The 14,114-nt window shown below is 39.7% G+C and overlaps 1 protein-coding gene across 4 annotated transcripts in view; it reads left to right on the forward strand.

The window, feature by feature from the left end:
- The window catches only part of PCGF5 (polycomb group ring finger 5), a 132,302-nt gene that overhangs the window by 17,913 nt on the left and 100,275 nt on the right, over positions 1-14,114 (forward strand). The window contains exon 1 of one of the 4 annotated variants that reach the window (XM_050804884.1): positions 12,812-14,089. The exons of the other annotated variants lie outside the window; for them this stretch is intronic. The gene's annotated coding sequence lies outside the window, so the exon portion shown is untranslated. Of the gene's footprint in view, positions 1-12,811; positions 14,090-14,114 lie in introns of those variants that run through there. 4 annotated transcript variants of the gene reach the window in all.

The following is a 14,114-nucleotide window of genomic DNA, read 5'->3' on the forward strand; positions in this document are numbered from 1 at the left end:
TCACAGCACCATTTATTGAATAGGGAATCCTTTCCCTATTGCTTATTTTTGTCAGGTTTGTCAAAGATTGGATAGTTGTAGGTGTGTAGTCTTATTTCTGTGTTCTCTGTTATGTTCCATTGGTCTATGTGTCTGTTCTTATACCAGTACCATGCTGTTTTGGTTACCATAGCCCTGTAGTATAGTTTGAAGTTGGGTAGCATGATGCCTCCTGCTTTGTTCTTTTTGCTTAGGATTGCCTTGCTTTCAGGCTCTTCTTTGGTTCCATATGAATTTTAAAATAGTTTCTTCTAGTTCTGTGAAGAATGTCAATGGTAGTTTAATGGGAATAGCCTTGAATCTATAAATTGCTTTGGGCAGTATGGCCATTTTTACAATATTGATTCTTCCTATCTATGACCATGGAATGTTTTTCAGTTTGTATCATCTCTGATTTTTTTGAGCAGTGGTTTGTAGTTCTCCTTGTAGAGATCTTTTACCTCCCTAGTTAGCTGTATTGTTAGCTATTTTATTATTTTTGTGGCAGTTGTGCATGGGAGTTCATTTGTGATTTGGCTCTTGGCCTGACCTTTGTTGGTATATAGGAATTTGATTTTAGGCTAGTGATTTTTGCATATTGATTTTGTATTCTGAGATTTGCTGAAGTTATTTGTCAGTTTGAGAAGCTTTGGGGCTGAAACAGTGGAATTTTCTAGATATAGCAGCCTATCATCTAAAAACAAGGGTAGTTTGACTTCCTCTTTTCCTATTTGAAGGCATTTTATTTCTTTCTTTTGCCTAATTGCCCTGGCCAGATTTGTTTTATTTTATTCTTTATTTTGTATTTTTGTTTTTTGAGACAGAGTCTCACTCTGTCACCCAGGCTGGAGTGCAGTGGCACAATCTTGGCTCACTGCAAGCTCCACCTCCCAGGTTCATGCCATTCTCCTGCTTCAGCCTCCCAAGTAGCTGGGACTACAGGTGCCCACCACCACGCCTGACCAACTTTTTGTATTTTTAGTAGAGACGGGGTTTATCCATGTTAGCCAGGATGGTCTTGATCTCCTGACCTCATGATACGCCCACCTTGGCCTCCCAAAGTGCTGGGATTACAGGCGTGAGCCACCACGCCAGAACTTTGAATACCATGTTGAATAGGAGTAGCAAGACAGCATCCTTGTCTTGTGCTGGTTTTCAAGGGGAATGCTTTCATCTTTTGCTCATTCCGTATGATGTTGGCTGTGGGTTTGTCATATATGGCTTTTATTATTTTGAGGTATGTTCCTTTAATACCTGGTTTATTGAGAGTTTTAAATATGAATGGATGTCGAATTTTATTGAAAGCTTTTTCTGCATCTATTGAGATAATCGTGGTTTTTGTCTTTAGTTTGTGTTTAGTTCTGTTTATGTGATGAATCACACTTATTGATTTGTGTATGTTGAACCAACCTTGCATCCCGGGGATGAAGCCCACTTGATGGTGATAGATAAGCTTTTTGATGTGCTGCTGGATTTGGTTTGCCAATATTTTGTTGAGGATTTTTGTGTCAATGTTCATGAAGGATATTGGTCTGAATTCCTTTTCTGTTGTTTTTCTGCTGGGTTTTGGTAGCAGAATGATGCTGGCCTCATAGAATGAATTAGGGAGAAGTCCCTCCTTTTCAGTTTTTTGGAATATTTCCAGTAGGAATGGTAGCAGCTATTCTTTGTACAATTTCAGAACTCATTATTGGTCTGTTCAGGGATTCAGTTTCTTCCTAGTTCAGTCTTTGGAGGGTCTATGTGTCCAGGAATTTATCAGTTTCTTCAAGATTTTCTGGTTTATAAGCATAGAGGTGTTTATAATATTCTCTGATGGTTGTTTATATTTCTGTGAGGTCAGTGGTAATGTCCTCCTTATCATTTCTGACTGTGTTTGTTTGACCTTTTCAATTTTTTGGAATAGTTCTCGTAGGGATGGTCACAGCTCTTCTTTGTACAATTTCAGAACTCGTTATTGGTTTGCTCAGGGATTCAGTTTCTTCCTAGTTCAGTATTCAGAGGTTGTATGTGTCCAGGAATTTGTCCATTTCTTCTAGATTTTCTAGTTTATAAGGAATGATGTGTTTATAATAGTCTCTGATGGTTGTTTGTATTTCTGTGACGTCAGCGGTAATGCTCCCCTTATATCTGATTGTGTGTGTTTGAATCTTCTCTTTTCTTATTAGTTTAGCTAGTTGTCTATATATTTTATTATTTTTTTCAAAAGCAAGCTCCTGGATTCATTGATCATTTCAATGGTTTTTCATGTCACAGTCTCCTTCAGTTCAGCTCTGATTTTTGTTATTTCTTGTCTTCTGCTAGCTTTGGGATTTGTTTGCTCTTGGTTCTTCAGTTCTTTTACTTGTGATGTTAAGTTGTTAACTTGAGATCTTTCTACCTTTTTGATATGGGCATTTAGTGCTATAAATTTCCCTCTTAACACTGCCTTAGCAGTGTCCTGGAGACTCTGTTACATTGTATCTTTGCTTTCATTAGTTTCAAAGAACTTGATTTCTGCCTTAATTTCATTATTTGAGACTCTGGTACGTTGTATCTTTGCTGTCATTAGTTTCAAATAACTTCTTGATTTCTGCCTTAATTTCATTATTTACTCCAAACTCATTCAGGAACAGGTTATTCAATTTCCATACAATTGTATGGTTTTGAGTGAATTTCTTAGTCTTGAGTTCTAATTTGATTGTGCTGTGTGGTCCAAGAGACTGTTACTATTTCAGTTCTTTTGCTTTTGCTGAAGAGTGTTTTACTTCCAATTATATGATCAATTTTAAGAGTACATGCTTTGTGGCAATGAGAAGAATGTATATTCTGTGATCCAGTGTTGCATATATATTTGATCCAGTGCTGAGTTCAGGTCCTGAATATCTTTGTTAATTTTCTGTCTCAATGATCTGTCTAACATTGTCAGTGGGGTGTTAAAATCTCCCACTATTATTGTGTGGGAGTCTTAAGTTTCTTTGGGGGTCTCTAAGAACTTGCTTTATGAATCTGGATGCTCCTGTGTTGGGTACATACATATTAGGATAGTTAGATCTTGTTGACTCAAACCCTTTACCATTATGTAATACCCTTTGTCTTTTGTAATCTTTGTTGGTTTAAAGTCTGTCTTGGCAGAAACTAGGATTGCAACCTTTCCTTTTTTTTTTCTTTTTTTTTTCTGCGTTCCACTTGCTTGATAGATTTTCCTCCATCCTTTTATTTTGAGACTATATGTGTCTTTGTGTGTGAAGTAGGTCTCTTGAATACAGCACATCAATGGATTTTGACTCTTTTTCCAGCTTGCCATTCTGTCTTTTAATTGGGTCACTTAGCCCATTTACATTTAAGGTTAGTATTGATATGTGTGGATCTGATCCTGTCATCATGATGTTAGCTGATTATTTTGCAGACATGTTTATGTGGTTGCTTTATTGTGTCACTGGTCTGTGTACTTCAGTGTATTTTTGTAGTGGCTGGTAACAGTCTTTCTTTTCCATATTTAGTGTGTCCATCAGGAGTCTTGTAAGGCAGGTCTGGTGGTAATGAATTCCCTTAGCATTCGCTTGTCTGAAAGAATCTATTTCTCCTTTACTTAAAGCTTAGTTTGACTGGATGTGAAATTCTGGGTTGGAATTTCTTTTCTTTGAGAATGTTGAATATTGGCCCCCAATCTCTTCTGGCTTGTGGGATTTCTGCTGATAGGTCCTTTATTAATCTGATTGTCTTCCCTTTGAAAGTGACCTGGCCTTTCTTTCTCGCGGCCTTTAACATGTTTTCTTTCATTTTGACCTTGGAGAATCTGATGATTATGTGTCTTGGGGATGTCCTTCTTATGGAGTATCTTACTGGGATTCCCTGCATTTCCTAAATTTGAAGGTTGGCCTGTCTAGCTAGGTTGGGAACATTCTCATGGATGATATCCTAAACTATGTTTTCCAAATTGGTTCCATTCTCCCCATCTCTTTCAGGTACACCATTCAGTGGTAGATTCAGTCTCTTTACATAATTCCATATTTCTTGGAGGTTTTGTTCATTCCTTTTCATTCTTTTTTTCTCTATTCTTCTCCATCTGTCTTATTTCAGAAACACAGTCTTTAAGCTCTGAGATTCCTCTACCTGGTCTATTCTGGTATTAATACTTGTGAATCCATTATGAAATTCTTATAGTGTGTTTTTCATCTCTGTCAGGTTGGTTACAGTACTCTTTACTGGCTGTTGTGTCTGTCAGCTCCTGCAATATTTTAGCATGATTTTTAGATTCTTTGCTTGGGTTTTAATGTACTCCTTTAGCTCAGACAGTTTGCTTTTATCTGTATTCTGAATTCTACTTCTGTCATTTCAGCCATGTTGTCCTCAGCCCAGTTCTGAACCCTTGCTGGAGAGGTGATACAGTCATTTGGAGGAAAGAGGACACTCTGGCTTTTTGAGTTTTCAGTGTTCTTGTGTTGATTCTTTCTCGTCTTTGTGGGCTTATCTACCTTCAGTTTTTGAGGTTGCTGACCTTTGTTTTGTTTTGTTTTTTTCTTTTTTAAATCTGGCTACTTTTCTGTAGTGCTGCTGTGGTTTGCTAGGGGTCTGCTCCAGTCCCTAGTAGCCTTGGACTTTTCAGTACCTGGAGGTATCACCAGTGAAGGCTGCAAAGCAACAAAGATGGCAGTGTACCCCTTCCTGTGGGAGCCCCATCCCAGGGAGGTATGGACCTGTTGCCAGCCTGAACACAGAGGTAGGAGGTACCTGGAAACCCCAGTTGTGAGATCTCACCCAGTCAGGAGGAACAAGATATGGGACCTGCTTACAGAAGCAGTTTGGCCAAATTTTTTAGAATGGCTGTACTGTGCTGGGGCACCGCCTCTGCCCCTAGTTGGCTTGGGCTCTCCAAGCATGAGGCTGGGACAGCTAAGTCACCCAGACAGCAAAGACGGCGGCCCACCCCTCCTTCTGGGAGCTCTTTGCCGGAGGTTTTCAAATTTCTGTCAGCCAGAAAACATCAGTGGGGGGTGGCTGGAGGCCTGGGTTGGGAGCTCCCACACAGTGAAGAGGAATAGGTCGGAGATTCGCTTAAAGAAGCAGTCTGGCCATGTTTTGGTAGAGCAGCTGTGCTGCACTGGGGGATCCCTTCTGCCCCCGTGGGTTTGGACTCTCTAAAGCCCAAAGCTGGAACAGCAAAAATGGCAGCCACCCCTTTCCCTAGGAACTGTGTCACAGCTCTATGCAACACTGTTGTCCCGCCTGGCTGGAATTCCAAGCCAGTGTGTCATCCTGTGAGGTGCTGTGGAAGTGGGGCCCGCTGACCATCACTGCTGAGCACCCTGGATTCAGCCTCTTTCCTAGGGGTAAGTATGGAGGTCTAACCTGCCTCTTTGCCTAAGTTGTAGTTACTTTTGCCAGGAAACCCGGAGCTGGATTATGTAAAGCTGCTGGGTTTCTGTGTGTGCCTGAGTGGCTGCTCTGCCAAGACTCCAGATAGTTCTGGACACACAGGTATTTCTGTGTGTCGGACTGAAGGCCCTAGTGGTGTGGTTTCATGAGGGGTTCTCCTGACCCGAGGGTTGCAAAGATTGGTGGGGCAAGCGTGGTTTCCTTAGGTCACACATTCACTCACTGCTTCCCTGGGCAGGGCAGATTCCCTTGACTCCGTGTGGCTCCCAGGTGGGCCATCATTTTGTCTTGCTTTTCTCTGTTGTCTGTGGGTCAGGTTGTTTCCTTGATTAGTCCCAGTGCAGGCACCTGGATGTTTCAGTTGAAGGTGCTGTATTTATTTGCCTCTTTCATTCCTGTCTTTGAGAGCCACACACACTAGCTGCTTCTAGTCAGCCATCTTGGCCACTCCCTGCTTCAATATTTATTTCTTTATGTTTTGCAGACAGTAGTTACATTGATGACCTTATCTTGAATTTCCTGTGGAGTAATTTTAGAGCTCAAGTTCAAGCAAATTTTAACTTAAAACCATTTTGTTATTTCTTTACTTTTAACGTTACCTCTTGGGCTAAATCAGCTGTACACTCAGGTTGCCCTCAAGTTATTTGATCGCACCTGGATTTTGCTCCGACTCTCACAGCCGTGGTCCACCAGGCATTCATTCACCAGTTAGCAGCATTGCCAGGTTGCAACTGGGATCACCAGCAGTTTTCATAGCTCACTAGTTGTCTATGGCGAGAATTCTTAGAAGGGTGATTAGCAAGCAAGAGATGAAGGAATATAAAAACTGCATGATTTCACAAGGTTAGAAGTCTTGTTGCGTTGAACTTTCAATGAAAGAAATTTTGTATATCTAAAAGAAATGTTTATTGTGTAGATGAAATAAATATTTTAGACCTCAGGGAAAAACATTATATATATATATATTTACATGTATAAATATATATATAACAAATTAAAATGTTTAAAATGTCAAGTTACAAAGTTTCTTTTGTACCTTTCACCAGTTCCATTCCCTGCCTCCCTAGATTCAACTAGGGATGTACTAGTAACTTTCACATCAAGCCAATGCCCTGCTCCATATATTGATAGGACTTGCCTCTAACATTCTTTCCATGTATAGGGAGCTGTCCCAGATGGTTTCTGGGGGACTGCTTTACATTTATATACATTTATACTGCTGGATCAAAGTGTGATCTTCAAGGTGAGGGTTTACTTCATGTAATGAGTATTATTTAGAACTTGCCCACTCAATGCAAGACCAGTGAGAATCGCTAGGCCAGTGATTCTCATACTTGAATGTGCACAGAATTACTGGGAATGGCATTACATTGCAGATTCTGGTTCAGTTAGTCTCAGGTGGGGTCTGAGATGCTGCATTTCTAAGTCTCCCAGGAGATGCAGCTGGTCTGCAGACCACATTAGAGAAGCTTCTGGCTAGTGGTTCTCAACCCTGGTTTCATATTAGAATTATCTGGGGACTTTTAAAAAATACTGGTATCTGGGACCTATCTGTAGTGATTCTGATTTAACTGGTCTAGGATGGGGCCAAGGCATGATATATACATATATAAGATAGATATATAAGATTCGACACTAATGTGCAAATCGGTTTGGGAACCACTGTTACAAGTTCTGCACACTTTTGCTGTGATAGATAAAGATCTTCATGTGCAGATTTTGTAGTGATCTGACAGGCACCTTACTGAGCTTTTATGATGTGAATGCACCTGCTTTGTAGATACAGTCCGTAGAGGAGGGATTCCTCTTCACTACTAGATTCCCAGAGGTGAAGTAGAGGTTGCTATCAGAGAAGCACACCTAAGAAGAAAAAAATCGTCTTTTCGTTAAAAAACCCTGCAGCTATCACTTGATATAGGAAGGAGATTTGAAGTGATAAATGAATGCAAAGTTGGTATCTCTTGATTCACAGAGTCCTTCTGTTTTCTACATCCTTTCAGTAAGAGATCCTGGGGAAAGTATGTTATATACACAACTTCAATGCTTCATGTTTTCTTCAGAGAAGTCTATATATTTACTTCTTACTATCTGTATGTATATGTTTACCTATAAACATATGTACCTGAAAAAGTTCTGTGTAGCCAGAATTCTAGTATTTATTTTTCCTTTGCCAATTATTTAGAAAATATTAGAGTATTTTATATACAGTTACTTGTCCTAAAAACTGAGTGACTTAACATCTTGATGAAAGAACTGTTGTTATTCCTAAGATCTTTCAATGCTAAGGGCAGATGAATGATTCTATTGGCTATAAATCATAGGCCTTTAGGTCAGTTCAAATGTTAATTGTTTTATTATTATTACAAGAAAGACCCTAGAAGCAGAAAATACAATTTTATTTATATTAAAATTATGCTAATTGCAATTTCTTAGAAACAAACTTTAAAACCAGTGGATTAAAATTAAATATAATTTTCCTGCTAAGAAATTGCAATCTTCTCCCTTATGTACCCACTATTTCATTATAAAGTAGACTTTGATTTTATTTCCTTAATGTTATCTTGTCTACTTCATGGCCACTGCCTTCATTTGGATTCTCATTCACGTTCATTTCCTCACTGACCCTCGCTACCTCCCTTCTTGCCCCTTAGGAATCTTCTGCCAGAGTCCTCTCTTGTGGAGGTAGTAGGTCTTTGGCACCTCCTTGTCTGAGAAAAAAAGTCCAAATCTACAGAGTGTCATTTGGATCCTGCTGACCTGCCCAAGCTTTTTTCCACCCTTATCACTTGTCATTTCCCTAGAGAGCAGTTTATTCATTTCTTAGCTGAGATGAAGGATCAGGAAAGAAATATTGGAGGCTTGAAGAGAAAGGTAAAGAGGCATACAGAGTGGTTTGGGAGAAAGGGAGAGTATTGCACTAGGGAAATGAAGTTTGATTGCTAGGCAGCATTTAAGGTCTACTGAGATAGGTGATTATGGATTTAAAATGAGGTTAGCTAGCATGTGGCTGCAGGAATACAGGTGTGAAGAAGGTGGAGTCTTGCATTCTGCCAGGGCCTGACTAAGACATTCCACTTCTCATCTCTGCTTCTGCATAATTGCTATGGCCTCCATCTGAAACACATTCCTTCTCTTCCTTGCCTGGCAAAATCTTCTTTTATGACCCTGATTGATAATTTTCTCCTTTTTCCAGACATCCTCTCTTGACCCTCATGATTCTTGGTCATCTCCCTCCGTTTTATCCCCATTTTTCCATGCCATGAAAGGTATCTGTTCATACCCATCTCCGCTAGACAGTGCACTCAGCGAAGGCAGGGAGGTGATGTTTTGAAATCCCAGTTTATAACATGGTGCCTGGCACACAGTAGACACACATAATAATATATGCTAGATAAATGAATATAAGATTTCTCTGTAAAGTATTGAGAATCTACACCTGCTGTTTGAGGTTCAAGATGAATTCTACTTAGTAAAATATGACATAAAAACTGTATTGCTTTAATTTCTATTCTGATATACCCTTACCAAATATCCAAGTTAATAAGATCTTTCCATATGTACATACATATGTACATGAAAATGGAAGAAAGTTAAAAAGACCAAAGAATATACATAAATATTAAATATCTAGGATAACACACTTCATAGAGCCCTGCACAGTGCATGGAGTTTATCTGTTCTTTTTCACTTAGGCCTTCTTGCCTAGTAGGAAACAGTTACAATCCTAAGAAGCATCTGAGTCAGCATTGAGCACATTAATATTTTCATATTGAACACATCTATATTTTCAAGTTGCACTGAAGTTATGAGTATAAAAATGTAGTTTTGAAAGGTTTTCCTCAACCATGTGGAACACATAGAGATTTTAACTGCTGAAACAATTTCAAATAGTTTACAAATCAATAAAAGCCAGACAGAAATTAAAGTGTACCTTTTTTCCTGAGGTTAGTATCTTAGTCTGTTTGTGCTGCTACAACAAAGCACCACAAACTGTGTGGTTTATATACAATAGAAATTTATTTCTCACTGTTTTTAAGGCTGGAAAACCCAACATCAAGGTATGGGAAGATTGGTCTCTGGTGAGGACCTACTTCCTGGTTTCCAGATGGCAGCTGATCCCTGTGACCTCACATGGTGGAAGGGAGTCGCAGGCTCTCTGACATCTCTTTTATAAGGGCACTAACCCCAATCATGTTCTCATGATCCAGTCACTTTCCAAAGGTCTGACCTCTTAATTCCATCACCTTGGGGGTTAAGATTTCAACATACAAATTTTGGGGGAATTCAGACATTCAGACTACAGCAGTAAGTGATTTCACAGTTTTCCTTAGGAGTGAGGAGACTTGAGTTCTGGTTGTGATGTGTCACTAAAGGTCTGTGGTGTCAGACAATCTGCCCCACCTCTCTAAGCTTTAGTTTCCCCCATGTATAAAACATGAGATTTGGTCTAAATTATTACCAAGGTCATTTTGAATCATCTGTGATTCTGGAAAGTTATGAAACACAGCCTGTAACCATGGTGAGGAAAGTTGATTGGTGGCTCCAGAAATAGACTTATTTTCTCCTTCTGTGTAACACTGATGCTCTCCCATTGAATCACTCTCTGGATGTTGCCTAAATAAACCAATTTCTTGATTTTTTCCCCTTAATGCTAAGTGCTTAAAAGTGAATGAAATACTGTCTTAAATACCACACAAACGAGCTGTTGCTTTAAATATAGATCTGGATTATTGTGCTGGTTTTCATTCCTGTTGTAGGTATTCAAAAAGCAGAAGGTTGTGATGTGGTAAATTTAGAAACTATTTCACATCAGTTCCTGCTGTCTTTTGTGTTTGTGTGAGAACCCTATTCAAAATATATCTTATTTATTCTTCCCTTAAAATATGCTTCACTTCATTTTTGCCTTTCTGCTGGCAACGAGTCCAGATCTATAAGTACTTACAGGTTTTGTCAAAATCCTTATGCTGACAGTTACAGTCGTTCTCTCTGATCTACAGGGAACACATTCCAAGGCTCCTAGTGGATGCCTGATACCGTGGATAGTACTGAAGCCCATATATGCTATATATTATTCCTGTGTATGCATACATATGATAAAGTTTAATTTACAAATTAGGCACAGTAAAAGATTAACAACAACAACTAATAAAATAGAACTGGTATAACAATATGCCGGCATCACTACTCTTATGCTTTGGGGCCATTAAGTAAAATAAGGGTTAGTTGAACACAAGCACTGTGATGCTGTGACAGTCAATCTGATAACTGAGATGGCTACTAAGTGACTAAGAATGGTGGCACAGACAGCGTTGCTACGCTGGACAAAGGGATGATTCATGACAGAGAGGGACCGCATGAGATATCATCACACTACTCAGATGGCACACAATTTAAAACTTGTGAATTGTTTATTTCTGGAACTTTCCATTTAATATTTTTGGACTGAGGTTGACCATGGGTAACTGAGACCACAGAAAGCAAACCCCAGATAAGAAGGCAGTACTACACTTTTTCGTACTAACATATAGATAATCTAGTCAGACACCATTGTGTTTTACCCCATAAGCTTTCTGGTTTCTCAGTGTGTGTTATCATAAGCTTGTCCTCAGTACAGTGATGTCATATGTAGCCCTCTGGGAATCACTCTGATTGCAAGATCTTTGGCCATACTTCTTTGGGATTGCCTCTGTCCAGAACACTCCACCCAAAATGAGACATTTTGACCTAGTTGGGACAAGAACAAGGCTGGTAGGCAAAGTCTCACTGTCTGTGAGCATTCGTGTTGGTTCCAGCCCTTTGAAGTAGAGAATCAGCTTATTAAGTGAATATTGTAAATGCTTAAAGGAATAACAGAAGTTTAATTTTCACTCTCTCCTGTAATAATCTTTATCCAAAGTATCACATCATTGGTGAGCTGTGAGATTAGACAAGTTACCTACCCTCTCTGAGCCTCAGGTTCCTCCTCTATAAAGTGTGAATTTTATTTCTAAAGTGCTTTTGGCTCCAAAATTCTTTTTTTTCTTTATAGTTTTGTCATCCTCTTTCCAGCCTTAAACTTGCTGAAGGCAATTAGTGGTCTTAAACTTGAGCAAGTCTCACTCATTTCTGGTAGTACTTCCTTAAACAAAAATGGTTCAGTTTTCCATCCCAGAGGCATTTGTAGAATTTTTTTTAAAAAGTATTTATGACTATTTTAGTTTATTTTTCTATACATTTGAGACAAGATTAACTCAACAACTCAATTTGTTTTGCTTGTATACCTGGATAATAGTATAAAAATTAAGTGTTCTTATTTTCATAAAAACAATAATTAAATACATTGCTATGAGTCTTCATTAATAAGAACTAAGCTAGTCAGATGCTATTGACCACAGCCATGGGAAAATATTAAGAAAGCAATTTTTTGATATTTATCCATCTTCCTCATCGTCAGTTAAGAATCTTTATTCTAATTAGCATGTTCAAACTGTTGAAAGTAAAAATAACTCTATGGAAGGGTAAGTTCATTTATTTATTCAAGAAATACCTATTGAGTGCCTACCAGATAGTCTTTGGAATATCAGTAATCAAAACAATGATTCTTGACCTAATGGAGTCTGTTTTCTATCAGGAGAAGACAGACAATGAAACAGGCATAGTAAATATTTATTGTATGGTTTGTTATAAAGTGGTAAGAGCAGTGGTGGAAAAACTTAAAAAATAGAGCAGAGAAAGGAGAAATCAAAAGTGGGTAGAAAGTAGGGAGCTGGGTTGTGGTATAAATACCATGGTCAGGAAAGGAGATGTGGTAGACAGAGTGACCCCTAAAAGTCCATACCTTAATCCTTGAGACCTGTAAATATTTAGGTTAAATTACATGGCAAAGGGGACTTTCCAGCTCTAATTATGGTTACAACTATTAAAATATAGAGGTTAACCTGGATTATCTGGGTGGCCCAATCTAATCAATGAGCCCTTGAAAGTCGAGAAATTATACTGGCTAGAGTTGGAGAGATGTGGCAGCAGTTGGAGTGATCCGAAATGTGAGACTCCACCCACCCATGCTGAGGGTGCATGGCAAACGCAAGAAGGAAGGCATGTAGCCTTGAAGAGCAAAGAATGGCCTCCAGGGAAATGGGGCATCAGTCCTGCAGCTGCAAGAAACTGAATCCCACCAAAGACCCAAAGGAGCTTGGAAGGAGATCCATCGCTAGAGCCTCCAAAAGGAATACATCCCTGCTGGCACTTTGATTCTGGTCTTGTGAGACTAAGCAGAGGACCCAGCTGAGCCAAATTGTACCTAGACTTCTAACCTACACAACTGTGGGATGCTAAGTGGGTATTGTCTTTAAGCTACTTTATTAGTGATAATTTGTCATGGCAGCAATAGAAAACTAAAAGGGATGGGGTGGGGTGGGACATTAAGCTGATAGTGGAGTAAGAATGTGTTCTAGACAGAAAGAATAGCGAGAGCCAAGTCCTAAGGGGAGGTACACCTGAGTGTTTGAGGGGTGGTGAGGGGTAGCTGGAGGGGAGAGAGCAGGGAGATGAGTAGGAGATAGGGTCAGATAGGCCCTCCACCCTGGGTGGAGGGTGGAGACCATGAAGGGCTTTGGCTTTTGTTCCGAGTGAGCCAGGGAGTCACTGCAGCATTTTGATCAGAGAAGCAATATTATTTGACATAATTTTTAAAAAGATCATGCTTAAACTGGCTGAAGGCTGCTCAGAAAATAGACTCTAGTAGACTGTAAAGAGGAAGGGGAGAAGCAGGGAGACCAGTTAGGAAGTGATAGCAAGAATCCTAATACGTGATGACTCAGACCAGCAGTAGTGGAGATGGTGAGAAGTGATCAGATTCTAGATATGTGTTAAAGACAAAGTCCATTTCTTTGTGACTTAGATTCGGGATGTAAGAGGGAGAGGAGTTAAGGATGATTCCTTGGGTTCAGGCCTGAATAGCTAGAAAAATGGAGTTGTTATCAACCAAGATGCAGAAAACTTTGGGTGGAGAGATCTGTGGTGGAGGGAGAATTGGAGGTCAGCTTGGACATACTGAGTGTGCCATGTCTGTTAAACATCCAGTTGAAGATGCAGAGTGTAGTAGGCAGAATAATGACCCATAAAGATGTTCATAGCCTAATCCCCAGAACCTGTGAATATGTCACTTTTGGTAGCCAGAGGGGCATTGTGATTGTGATGCTTAAGTTAACAACTTTGAGATGGAGAGATGATCCTGGATTATCTGGTGGGCCCAACCTAGTCACACAAGTCCTTAGAAGTAGAGTCTTTCCCATGGTGGTCAAAGGCCAAGGTGACTATGGGAGAATGGCCAGAGAGATGCAACGTTGCTGGATTTGAAGATGGGGGAATGGGGCCACTGGCCAAGGAAAGTGGCCGGCTGCTAGAAGGTGGAAATGGCAAGGAAACAAATTCTCCCCTATAACCTCAAGAAGGGAACACAACCCTGCAAACCCCTTGATTTCTACCCAGGGAGATGGATATCTGACCTGCAGAGCAATAAGATAATACATTTGTGTTGTTTTCAGCCATTAAGTCTGTCATAATTTGTTACCACAGGAATATAAAATGAATACACAGAGTAAGCAGTTGGATATGAGACTGGAGGTGAGGAGAAAAAGGTCTCAAATTCAAAAGCATAGAGATGGTCTAAAGCCACAGACTGAATGAGATCACCAAGAGCATGAGTAGAGATAGAGAAGAGAAGAGGATCAAGGTGAGGATCAAGAGAACTTGTATTG

Source organism: Macaca thibetana, chromosome 9 (genome assembly GCF_024542745.1).
Source record: "Macaca thibetana thibetana isolate TM-01 chromosome 9, ASM2454274v1, whole genome shotgun sequence".
Taxonomy (NCBI): domain Eukaryota; kingdom Metazoa; phylum Chordata; class Mammalia; order Primates; family Cercopithecidae; genus Macaca; species Macaca thibetana.